Source organism: Schistocerca gregaria, chromosome 1, assembly GCF_023897955.1.
Source record: "Schistocerca gregaria isolate iqSchGreg1 chromosome 1, iqSchGreg1.2, whole genome shotgun sequence".
Taxonomy (NCBI): domain Eukaryota; kingdom Metazoa; phylum Arthropoda; class Insecta; order Orthoptera; family Acrididae; genus Schistocerca; species Schistocerca gregaria.
In genome coordinates this window covers 24899314-24911814 of record NC_064920.1, presented here as the reverse complement: position 1 = coordinate 24911814, position 12501 = coordinate 24899314, and positions in this window count along the sequence as shown.

Sequence of the window (12501 nt, the reverse complement as noted above, 5' to 3'; positions counted from 1 at the left end):
AACTGAATTTTCTTTATTGATTTCCCAGCCCATATGAATGTGAACATATCACCTAATCAACATTGCATTAATACATATATCGAGCGGGCCAGGCAGATGGCAACAAGGAGTTCAGGGGCAGATAGTGCTACGCCTTATCCAAGTGTCGCACTCATTACCGTCACAACTCACGATGATTGTAGAGGAACGTTGAATTTTCGTTATTGATTTCCTAGATAATATGTATATGAACGTATCACCAAACGAACATTCTCTCACATTGATTGTAAATGAACATTGAATTTTCTTTATAGATTTCCCAGACCACATGTATATGAACATATCACCAAACCAACATTTTATTTATACATATATCGAGAGGGTAAGGCAGATGGATGGCGAGGAATTCAGGGACGGAAAATGCTACGACTGGACCAACTGTTGCCCTCATTACTGGCACCACTCACAATTATTGTAAAGGAATATTGAATTATTTTTATTGATTTCCTAGACCATATGTATATGAACACATCACCAAACCAACATCCTCTTTATACATATATCGAGCGGGCCATGCAGCTGGCGGCAAGGAGTTAAGGGACAGATAGTTCTGGGACTGTTCCGAGTGTCGCCACATTACCGTTACCACTCACATTGATTGTAAAAGAACATTGAATTTTCTTTATTGATTTCCCATACCATATGTGTATGAACATATCACCAAAGCATCATTCTCTTTATACATATATCTAGCAGGATAGGCTGATCGAGGTGAGGAGTTCAGGGGCAGATAGTTCTAGGCCTGGTCCCAGTGCTGCCGTCATACCCGTCACCACTGATATTGATTGTAAAGGAATATTGAATTTTCTTTATTGATTTACCAGACCATATGTATACGAACGTATCAACATACCAACATACTCTTTATACATATATCAAGCGGGCCAGCAGATGGTGGCAAGGAGTTCAGGGGCAGACAGTGCTATGCCTGGTACCAGTGGCGCCGTAATACCCGTCAGCAGTCACATAGATTGTAGAGGCACATTCAAAATTCCTTATTGATTTCAAGGACAATATGTATATGAACATATCACCAAACCAACATTTTCTTTATACGCACACTCCTGGAAATTGAAATAAGAAAACCGTGAATTCATTGTCCCAGGAAGGGGAAACTTTATTGACACATTCCTTCGGTCAGATACATCACATGATCACGCTGACAGAACCTGGACGTGCAGACCACGTGAGACGACGCTTCATCCAGTCCCAAACATGCTCAATGGGGGACAGATCCGGAGATCTTGCTGGCCAGGGTAGTTGACTTACACCTTCTAGAGCACGTTGGGTGGCACGGGATACATGCGGTCGTGCATTGTCCTGTTGGAACAGCAAGTTCCCTTGCCGGTCTAGGAATGGTAGAATGATGCGTTCGATGACGGTTTGGATGTACCGTGCACTATTCAGTGTCCCCTCGACGATCACCAGAGGTGTACGGCCAGTGTAGGAGATCGCTCCCCACACCATGATGCCGGGTGTTGGACCTTTGTGCCTCGGTCGTATGCAGTCCTGATTGTGGAGCTCACCTGCACTGCGCCAAACACGCATACGACCATCATTGGCACCAAGGCAGAAGCGACTCTCATCGCTGAAGACGACATGGCTCCATTCGTCCCTCCATTCACGCCTGTCGCGACAACACTGGAGGCAGGCTGCACGATGTTGGGGCGTGAGCGGAAAACGGCCTAACGGTGTGCGGGACCGTAGCCCAGCTTCATGGAGACGGTTGCGAATGGTCCTCGCCGATACCCAAGGAGCAACAGTGTCACTAATTTGCTGGGAAGTGGCGGTGCGGTCCCCTATGGCACTGCGTAGGATCCTACGGTCTTAGCGTGCATCCGTGCGTCGCTGCGGTCCGGTCCCAGGTCGACGGGCATGTGTACCTTCCGCCGACCACTGGCGACAACATCGATGTACTGTGGAGACCTCACGCCCCACGTGTTGAGCAATTCGGCGGCACATCCACCCGACCTCCCGCATCATCACTATACGCCCTCGCTCTAAGTCCGTCAACTGCACATACGGTTCACGTACACGCTGTCGCGGCATGCTACCAGTGTTAGGACTGCGATGGAGCTCCGTATGCCACGGCAAACTGGCTGACACTGACTGCAGCGGTGCACAAATGCTGCGCAGCTAGGGCCATTCGACGGCCAACACCTCGGTTCCTGGTGTGTCCGCTGTGCCGTGCCTGTGATCATTGCTTGTACAGCCCTCTCGCAGTGTCCGGGGCAAGTATGGTGGGTCTGACACACCTGTGTCATTGTGTTCTTTTTTCCATTTCCAGGAGTGTATATCGAGCGGGCCAGGCAGATGGCGGCAAGGACTTCAGGGGCAGTTAGTGCTAGGACTGGTCAGAGTGCCGCCCTCATTACCATCACTACTCACATTGATTGTAAAGGAGCATCGAATTTTTTTATTGATTTCCCAGACCATATGTATTTGAAAATATCACCACAGCAACATTATCTTTATACATATATAGACCGGGGCAGGCAGATGGCAGCAAGGGGTTCAGAGCCAGATAGTTGTGGGCCTGGTCCGAGAGTCCTTCTCATTACCTTCACCGCTCACATTGATTGTAAAGGAACATTGAATTTTCTTTACTGAATTCAAGGACAATATGTATATGAATATATCACCAAAGCAACAATTTCATTATACATATATCGAGCGGGCCAGGCAGATGGCGGCAAGGACCTCAGGAACAGATAGTGCTAGAGTTGGTCACAGGGCCACCCTCATTACCGTCACCACTCACATTGATTGTAAATTAACATTGAATTTTATTTATTGATTTCACCAGACCATATGTATATGAAAATATCACCAAACCAACATTATCTTTATACATATATCGAGCGGGCCAGGCAGACGGCAGCAAGGGGTTCAGAGGCAGATAGTTGTGGGCCTGGTCCGTGTGTCCTTCTCATTACCGTCACCACTCACATAGATTGTACAGGATCATTGAATTTTCTTTATTGATTTCCCAGGCCATATGTATATGAACATATCACCAAACCAACATTTTCTTTATACATATATGGAGCGGACCAGACAGATGGCGGCAAGGAGTTCAGGGGCAGATAGTGCTAGGCCTGGTCCCAGTGCTGCCGTCATACCCGTCAGCACTCACATTGTTTGAAAAGCGGCATTGAATTTTCTTCATTGATTTCCAGGGCCATATGTATATGAACATATTACCAAACCAACATTCTCTTTATACATATATCGAGCGGGACAGGCAGATCGTGGCGAGGAGTTCAGCGGTAGATAGTTATAGGCCTGGTCCCAGTGCTGCCGTCATACCCGTCACCACTGACATTGATTGTGAAGGAATATAGAATTTTCTTTATTGATTTCACAGACCATATGTATATGAACATATCACCAAACTAACATTTTCTTTATACATATATCGAGTGGGCCAAACAGATGGCGGCAAGGAGTTCAGGGGTAGATAGCGCTAGGCCTGGTGCCAGTGCTGCCATCATACCCGTCAGCACTCACATTGATTGTAAGGAAACAATGAATTTTCTTTTTTGATTTCCCTGAGCATTTGTATATGAACATATCACCTAACCAACATTCAATTTATATATATATTGGGTTGGCGAGGCAATTTTGCAGCAAGGTGTTCAGGGGCAGATAGTTCGGAGTCTGGTCCGAGTGTTTCCCTTATTACCGTCTCCACTCACATTGATTGTAAAGGAACATTGAATTTTCTTTATAGATTTCCCAGACCATATGTATATGAACATATGTCGAAACCAACATTCTCTTTATACACATATCGAGCGTGCCAGGTGGATGGCGGCAAGGAGTTCAGGGGCAGATAGTGCTAGGCCTGGTCCCAGTGCCGCCGTCATACCAGTAAGAACTCACATTGTTTGTAAAGGAACATTGAATTTTCTTTATTGATTTCCCAGGCCATATGTATATGAACATATCACCAAAGCAACATTCTCTCAGCCTCGGTGAATATGTGGCGGGTAGCACATCACACAGTACTCGTTTGGGTTGCGTGGTCCCATACAGAATCTCTCCATGCTCCCTAATGTTTTCCTATCGTCACACTCGTCACGTACTTCACTTTTATTTCATAATCATTTCTGAGAGGTAAAGGAATTGCATGACAACCTACAGAGCTAGTGGCGTCAAAATTAACACACATACTTGATGTGACTCATAGGTCGAACGAGCTACTTTCCGATGTTGTGCCAGTCAAAACTCGCGGCGACGGCACTCTGTCGACCATTTCGCTAGTTAAAACCGGTCTTGGTGCCTGTGTTTCAATCTCAAGAGCATCTCCAAACAGGAAATGGTCAACAGGAACATTCAGACGATTTCGTACTGCTCCATTGCTACACTAGAACGGTATGTTTCTTTTTCAGAACTGGAAAAACACGCACGTGACAGGATTCTAAACTCCAATTTTCGGGTCCGAAGTTCGACGCCTTATCCATTAGGCCACACGGTCACTGACGACCAAGTATAACATATATACGACTCATCCCGAAATGCTCACACCCTTGAGGAGATGTGTTTTCGTTCTACACAGCCGTTGCCCCTTGCTGTTTCCCACCCATTCGTTACATTCAACCTCTTACGAAACCGACCAAATATAGACTGGGAAACAAGACCGCACACTTTGTGCATTCGGAATCGAAGGCAGGGCGTCCCTCGCCGTATTTGCTACGATACCCATTTGTTACTTCTGCAGAAACGGCGGCGACGACGACCGCGAGAGGCTCTGAGATATGTGATAAATACATCTATAAAATATAATTCAGACTGCTTCGTCCCACCTTATGCTGTACCGCTTTTTTTTCTTTATTGTAATTTAAAAACCTGTACAACAGGCAGGCTGTCAGCAGCGTTCTATGCTGCTCTTCAGCCATAGGATACACAATGAGAAGAAACAGAAAGATTACACAAAGGTTACAGAACGTTGGGCTAGAAAACAGTTGACACAGAAAGGCAAACACGGAGCCATTCACACTTGACGATAGTCCACACATGAAACTGTTGAACGTCGCACAAACACGGAAGACGGCAATGGCACAGGTGAACGATGGAGTGCGACGGTGAACACTGAACACTAAACATGACGGCACACACGAGACACTGATGGCGATGATCTCCGGCTCGCGAAAATCCACGTAGCGTGTGCGAGTCTGGGGACCTGCCAAGAGGTGAAGAAGGGCGGTGGGGGGTTGGGGGTGGAGAGGGGAGAACAAAGACGCCAATGGCTGAGGAGATGGGAGGAGGAGTAGAGGGACAGGGGAGGGGAAGCCCGGGGGAGGAGTGGGGAGAAAGGGATGAGGGATGGAGGATGCCCAAAGGAACAGAAACAGGAAGAGGGAAGGAGGATCAAAGTTGGTAGGAGGGGTATATGGAGGGAAGGAGGACATCATCAGGGAGGGGGAGCTGGCGGAAGCCACCTTGGGAGAGGGTACAGAGGGTAGAGAGATGGAGACCGGGTGGGACGTGGGAATACGGGCGCGGAAGCAGGCGGGGGCGGGAGAGGATGGGCGAGACAAGCGGGTGAGGAGGATCGAGTTTGCGTGAGGTGTACTGGATCCGTAGCGTCTCGAGGAAAAGGAGGAGGTGGGGGAATGTATTGAGATCATACAAGATCCGCGTGGGGGACGGGAGACGGATGCGATAGGCGAGGTGGAGAGCATGGCGTTCAAGGATTTGGAGGGATTTGTAAAAGGTAGCGGGGGCAGAGATAAAGGCCGGATGGGCGTAACAAGGGATAGGGCGGATGAGGGATTTATAGGTGTGGAGTATGGTGGAGGGGTCGAGACCCCACATACGACCGGAAAGGAGCTTGAGGAGATAGAGATGGAAGCGTGCCTTGGCTTGGATTGTCAGGAGATGTGGGGTCCAGGAGAGTCGACGGTCGAGGGTGACGCCAAGGTACTTGAGGGTCGGGGTGAGGGCGATAGGACGGCCATAGATGGTGAGACAGAAATGAAGGAGGCGGAAGGAAGGAGTGGTTTTGCCTACAATGATCGCCTGGGTTTTGGAGGAATTGACCTTGAGCAACCACTGGTTGCACCAAGCGGTGAATCGGTCAAGATGGGATTGTAGAAGGTTTTGGGAGCGCTGCAGGGTGGGGGCAAGGGCAAGGAAGGCAGTGTCATCGGCAAACTGGAGAAGGTGGATGGGGAGTGACGGCGGCGGCATGTCCGCCATATACAAAAGGTACAGAAGGGGGGAGAGGATGGAGCCTTGGGGCACACCGGCGGAGGGAACAGAGGTGTAGGAATCTGTGTATTGATGGTGACGTAGGAAGGACGGCGGGAGAGAAAGGAGCCGATCAGACGGACGTAATTAATGGGAAGGACGAAGGTTTGGAGCTTGATGAGGAGACCGGAATGCCATACAAGGTCATAAGCACGTTCGAGGTCCAGGGAGAGGAAGATTGCAGAGCGATGGGAACTAAGCTGTTCAGAAAGGAGATCAGTGAGGTGAAGGAGAAGGTCGTCGGAAGAGAAGGATGGCCGAAAGCCACACTGGGTGATGGGAAGGAGGCGGTGCTGGCGAAGATGCTGGTGGATGCGGCGGGTGAGGATAGATTCCAGGACCTTGCTGAAGACCGAGGTAAGACTGATGGGACGGTAGGAGGAGACGGCGGATGGTGGTTTACCAGGTTTAAGGAACATCAGGACTACATTGTAGAGCTTGGCCAGGGTGGAGAGGAAAGAGACAGGAGCTTCACGAAGGTGACGGTAGGTGACACGATCGTGACCAGGATGGTGTTGTGTTTGGTGTGGAGTGTAGCAATGAGATCCTGTGTAGTGATAGGGGCATTGAGTTCTGTGTGTGCAATGTTGCCCAAGTACTGGAAACCAGGCGCTAGGGGAGGGATAGAGGTGTCAGTTCGATCGCGGACATCTGGGAAGAGGGAGTAATCGAACTGGGGATCGTCGAGTACGGAAAATACTTTGGAGAGGTATGAGGTAAAGTAATTGGCTTTACTAAGGGTGTCAAAGAATGGGTGATCATCATGGAGGAGAGGATAGTACCGTGAGGGTTTAGTTCCGGTAAGGCGACGGAAGGCTGACCAGAACTTGGACGAGTTGATAGGTAGAGTGGCATTCAAACGGGTGCATGTCTGGCATTTCTTGGCCACGAGCAAATTACGAATGTGGTGCTGGAGTTGCCGGTGGCGTCGGAGTGTGTCTGGGTCACACGTGTGGAGGAAGGCACGGTAGAAACAACAGGATTCACAGAGGAGGTGGACAGCCTTTGGGGGTAAGGTAGGATGGTGTGGGTGAATGGCGACAGTAGGGACGTGGGCCTCCACGGCCTCAGACAAGGTCTGATGGAGAAAGGAGGCGGCATGGGTTACATCGTCCTGGTGGCGGTAGGTGAAGGGGTGGCTATCGACCTGGGTGGAGAGGGTATCCCGGTAGGCATTCCAGTTGGCATGGGAATAGTTATCGATATACTTTGGGGGAGGATCATTACGAGGGTAGGGGCGGGGGCGACGACCGTCGGAAATGGTAAGGAGGACAGGGAGATGGTCACTACCAATAGGTTCCAGGACATCCAATGTTATGCGGCCAATGAGATTAGGGGAGGAAAGGATAACATCGGGAGTGGAGTTGGATTTGGGACGGGTGTGCTGGGGGATGGGGATGAGGTCCCCTTGAAGGGAGGAGAGGAACCGATGCCACCGCCGTAACTGGGCTGCGGAACGACTATGGATGTTGATGTCGGCTGCAATCACATAGGAGGAGAAGATACGGTCAATGTGGGAGAGGAAGTCGAAGGGAATAGGGACGTTAGAGCGGACATAGATGGTGGCACAGGTGACGGTAAGGCCAGGGAAGAAGAGACTAAGGATCAGGTGTTCGGTGGGGTTGGGAAGGAGAGGTTGGAGCCGTACTGGGATCTGGCGGTGGTGACCAATGGCAACTCCGCCACGTGCAGTCGGGAGGGGATTATCGGAGTGGTGAAGGAGGTAGGGCGACGTGTGGACGGTGTGGTGGGGTTCTAGGAAAGTTTCATTGAGGAGGAAGGCATCCAAGAGGTGGGTGGCAAGGGTGTGCAGAAAGAGGTTCTTGTTGGCGGGAAGGGAGCGGATGTTGTTGAAAAGGATACGATGCTGTCGCGCCATGACAGGGATTTACACAAGGGTGCCAAGACGGGAGAAGGTGAAATGGGCCCGGTTGTTGGAATAGGTGGCATACATTTTCAAGTGGAAAATGGAACGGGCGGCGAGGGAGACCTGTTGAAGGGTGTGAGGGCACTGGAAACGGTGGACGTTTTGTAAGACAATGGTGAGGAACCTGATGATGTCCTCAGTGGTGGGGGGGACGAAGGGAATTGCCAGGAGGGGTGGGAGCGTCCAGAGTACGGACAACAGTGAGTTCTGGAGTGGTCGGTGTGTGTGTGTGTGTTTGAGGTTTACGGGCGCTAAACAGCGTGGTCATCAGCGCCCAAACGCATAGAAACAGGAACACAAACGATGAAGGGACGAAGACGGACGCCGAACAAGGAGAACGGCTAAAAGACACAGGCCTGACGCAGTTCCATATGCGCACATACAGAGGCAAAACAAGAGGAGAAGAAACACACTAAAAAAAGGAAAGGAAACACAAGGAAAAGAGAACAGATACCGAAGGGAAACAAGGAGGTAATCGTGACTGGCGGACCTCTTACCTAAAACCTGGGTGAGCCAGTCACCCAGCAGCACATTAAAACCTTCTCCCTAAAATCTGAGGCAACAGATTGGACAGGACACAAAAACGTAAGACCTTAACCACAGTCGATGCGTCGTCTTGCAAAATAGATTGCAAATCCGGTGGCAAGGAAACCATCGCCCTCTGGTCAGAGAATAAAAGACAGTCAAGTAAAATGTGGCGGACAGTAATCTGGACGCCACAAGCACTGCGGATTGGGGGGTCCTCCCGCCGGAGTAAAAAACCATGCGTGAAGGGACTGTGTCCAATGCGGAGGCGAGTGAGGAGAACCTCATCCCGCCTGTATGACTGGTAGGACGTACGCCATGGTCGCGTAGTGGCCTTTACCAGACGCAGCTTATTGTCAGAAACTGCCAACCACTCCTCTTCCCATTGATGCATAACACAAAACGCAAAAGGGAGGTTACAGCATGGAGGGGGACGGCACATTCAACAACTCGAGGGAGGGAACATGCATCTTTGGCAGCCACATCCGCCAGTTCGTTTCCCCTAATACCCACGTGCCCCGGCACCCAGCAGAAAGAAACCTCCTTCCCCTGCCGTTGCAGGTGGAGTAGGGCATCATGGATGTTCTGGACGACCGTATCCGCTGGATACAAGTGTTGCAAGGTCTGAAGGGCACTCAGGGAGTCAGAAAAGATGAGGAACTTAAGACTGGTAACACATCTCATCTGCTCCAATGCCCGCAAGATTGCAAACAATTCGGCATCGAGGATGGTAAACGCCGCAGGAAGCCGTAACTTGACGACTCGATCAGGGAAAACAACAGCACAACCAACAGTGTCCCCCTGTTTAGAGCCATCTGTGAAAACAGGTACATGGTCCGGATGCTGGTTTAAAATATCGTAAAATAAGGAGGTAAAAACAAACGCCGGAGTGCAGTTCCTCCGGTTCTCCGACAAGTCTAAAAGGATGCTGGGCCTCTGGAGCAACCAGGGAGGCAGGCGAGTAAAACCTTGTCGTTGGGGGGCCACACGCTCCACACCAAGGGACTCAAGCAAATGCTTGGCACGAATCCCAAATGGTTTTGTTGCCCTGGGACGACTGGAAAAGAGACGTTCCATAGGCGGTCGGGCAACGGTAGGGTACGCAGGGGAGGTAGGACAGGCAAGGAAATGACACACCTGTCGCACCATGAGGAGTTTCCGCCGGATGGCGAGCGGCGGTTCCCCTGCCTCAGCACACAGGCTGGGGATGGGACTGGTACGGAAGGCACCAGTGGCCAGCCTGATACCCTCATGGTGTACTGCGTCAAGGATCTTCAGATACGAAGGCCTTGCTGACCCATACACGGTGCAAGCATAGTCAAGACGCGATCGGACGAAAGCCCTATAAAACTGCAGCAGACGCGCCCGATCTGCTCCCCAGGACCGAAGGCTCAGATACTTCAAAATATTCAGTGCCTTCAGGGCCCGCACCTTGAGGTCTTTAAGGTGAGGCAACCACGACAACTTGGAATCAAAAGTGAGGCCCAGGAACCTCACAGTGTCTCTAGAAGGAAGAACGGTGTCCCTCAGACACAATTCAGGGGAGGTAAAAAGACGCCGAGAACGATTAAAATGAACACACACAGATTTGTCTGCAGAAAAGGTAAAACCCGTCTTTGCAGTCCATGCCTCTAAGCCCTTTATCGTAAGCTGTAACTGCATACTAGCACTGACAAGACTGGAGGAAGAACAGAAAACAGCAAAATCGTCCACAAACAAGGAGCATTGGGCAGGACTCCGGATAGTGGACGTGATACTGTTAATAGCAACGGCAAAGAGGTTGACACTTAAAACGCTGCCCTGAGGAACACCATTCTCCTGCACGTACAAATCCGATAGCACATTACCAACCCGATACCGAAAGAGGCGGTGAGAAAGAAAGGACCGAATGAAGATGGGGAGACGGCCACGAAAGCCCCACTCATGGAGTTGATTGAGGATAAGGCGGTGCCAAGTAGTGTCATACGCCTTATTAATGTCAAAGAAGACCCCTAGACAATGCTGGTTACGTAGAAAGGCCTGCTGGATGGAGGCCTCAAGCAGATTCAAGTTGTCTATAGTGGAACGACATCTCCGAAAGCCACACTGAGAGGGGCTAAGGAGCTGCCTGGTCTCGAGCAGCCAAACCAGGCGGCGGTTGACCATGCGTTCCAACGCCTTCCCAACACAGCTCGTCAAGGCAATACTCCGATAACTACTGGGATGCGTTCGGTCCTTCCCTGGTTTGAGGAGGGGAATCAAAATTGCCTCCCTCCACGAGTCAGGGTACGTGCCAGATAACCATATCATATTGAAACAGTTCAGGAGAACTTCATTGGATGGCAGCAACAGGTGCCGCAGCATGCTGTACCGGATTTGATCATGACCAGGCGCAGTATCATGAGCCACAGACAGCGCAGAATCCAGTTCCCACATTGTGAAGGGGCAGTTATAGGGTTCAGAATTTAGAGACGGGAAGTCCAATTGACCCCTTTCGACGGCAGTGCGGTAGCGGCAGAAATCTGGATCACAGTTAATAGTGGCGGTAGATTCCGCAAAATGCATGGCCAGTGTCTGGGCAATGTCTCTCGGCGCCGTGAGGAGACATCCCTGACGCAGCAATGCCGTGACAGGTAGCTGGCTGAGTTTCCCGGAAATCCTCCTGATGGCTTCCCATACTTTCGTAGAACTAGTGGAGCGAGAGATGGAATTCAAGAACGATTGCCATGATCGTCGTTTGCTCTCTTTAATCACTCGCCGCGCTCTGGCCCTTGCCACCCGAAAGGCCGCAAGATTGTCAGCTGAGGGACGGCACTTGAAGCGGCGCAGTGCTGCACGGTGGGCGCGGATGGCTGAGTGGCACTCAGTGGTCCACCAAGGGACAGGGCGCCTCTTGGGATGACCGGATGACCGTGGGATTGACAATTCAGCAGCATGAGAGATCACGGCTGCAACATGGTCTACCCATTCGTGGACGCTGGCACGGTGTTCCAAAACAGCCAGTTGGCTGAAAAGTGTCCAGTCAGCTCTGCAAAGGTGCCACCGGGACGGCACTGGTAATGCCACAGCCTCATCCAGGAGGCGAATCCAGAGGGGGAAGTGGTCACTAGAATGGAGGTCAGCTGCAGCCTCCCACAGAGCAGAATCCACGAGTGCTGGAGAGCAAAAGGAAAGGTCAATAGCCGATGACGATCCGGAAGCAGTACAGAAATGAGTGGGAGCACCAGAGTTGAGGAGGCACAGTTCTTCAGACATCATGACGCTTTCCAGAATGCGACCCCTGGGGCAAGTAGTCGGAGAGCCCCATAAGACATTATGAGCGTTGAAGTCCCCCAGAAGAAGAAATGGGCGAGGGAGTTGGCTAATAAGGTCCGTGAGAGCCTCAGAGTCTATCGCATCCGGAGGTGGTAAATAAACAGAACAGACTGTGATCCTCCGACCCATAAGAATGTCAACTGCAACTGCTTGCAAGTCGGTGACGAGAGGGAGCTCTGATGAGGGGTGCACGTCACGGACAAAAACCGCAACACCACCCTTTGCCCTTTGCCCCGTCAGATCATCTTTTCGATATACGGTATAGCCCCGTATATAAGGAGAATCAGTGGCCCGAAAATGTGTCTCTTGGAGACATAAGCACAAGGGGAACTCTGGTATAAGGAGTTGTAATTCGGCCACATGCGTCCTGAACCCATTCAGGTTCCACTGTAATATGGGAGCCAGTGATCAGGGTGGCTGAACTTTCACCCTGCCTCTGTGCTTTGGAGGAGAGACCGTAC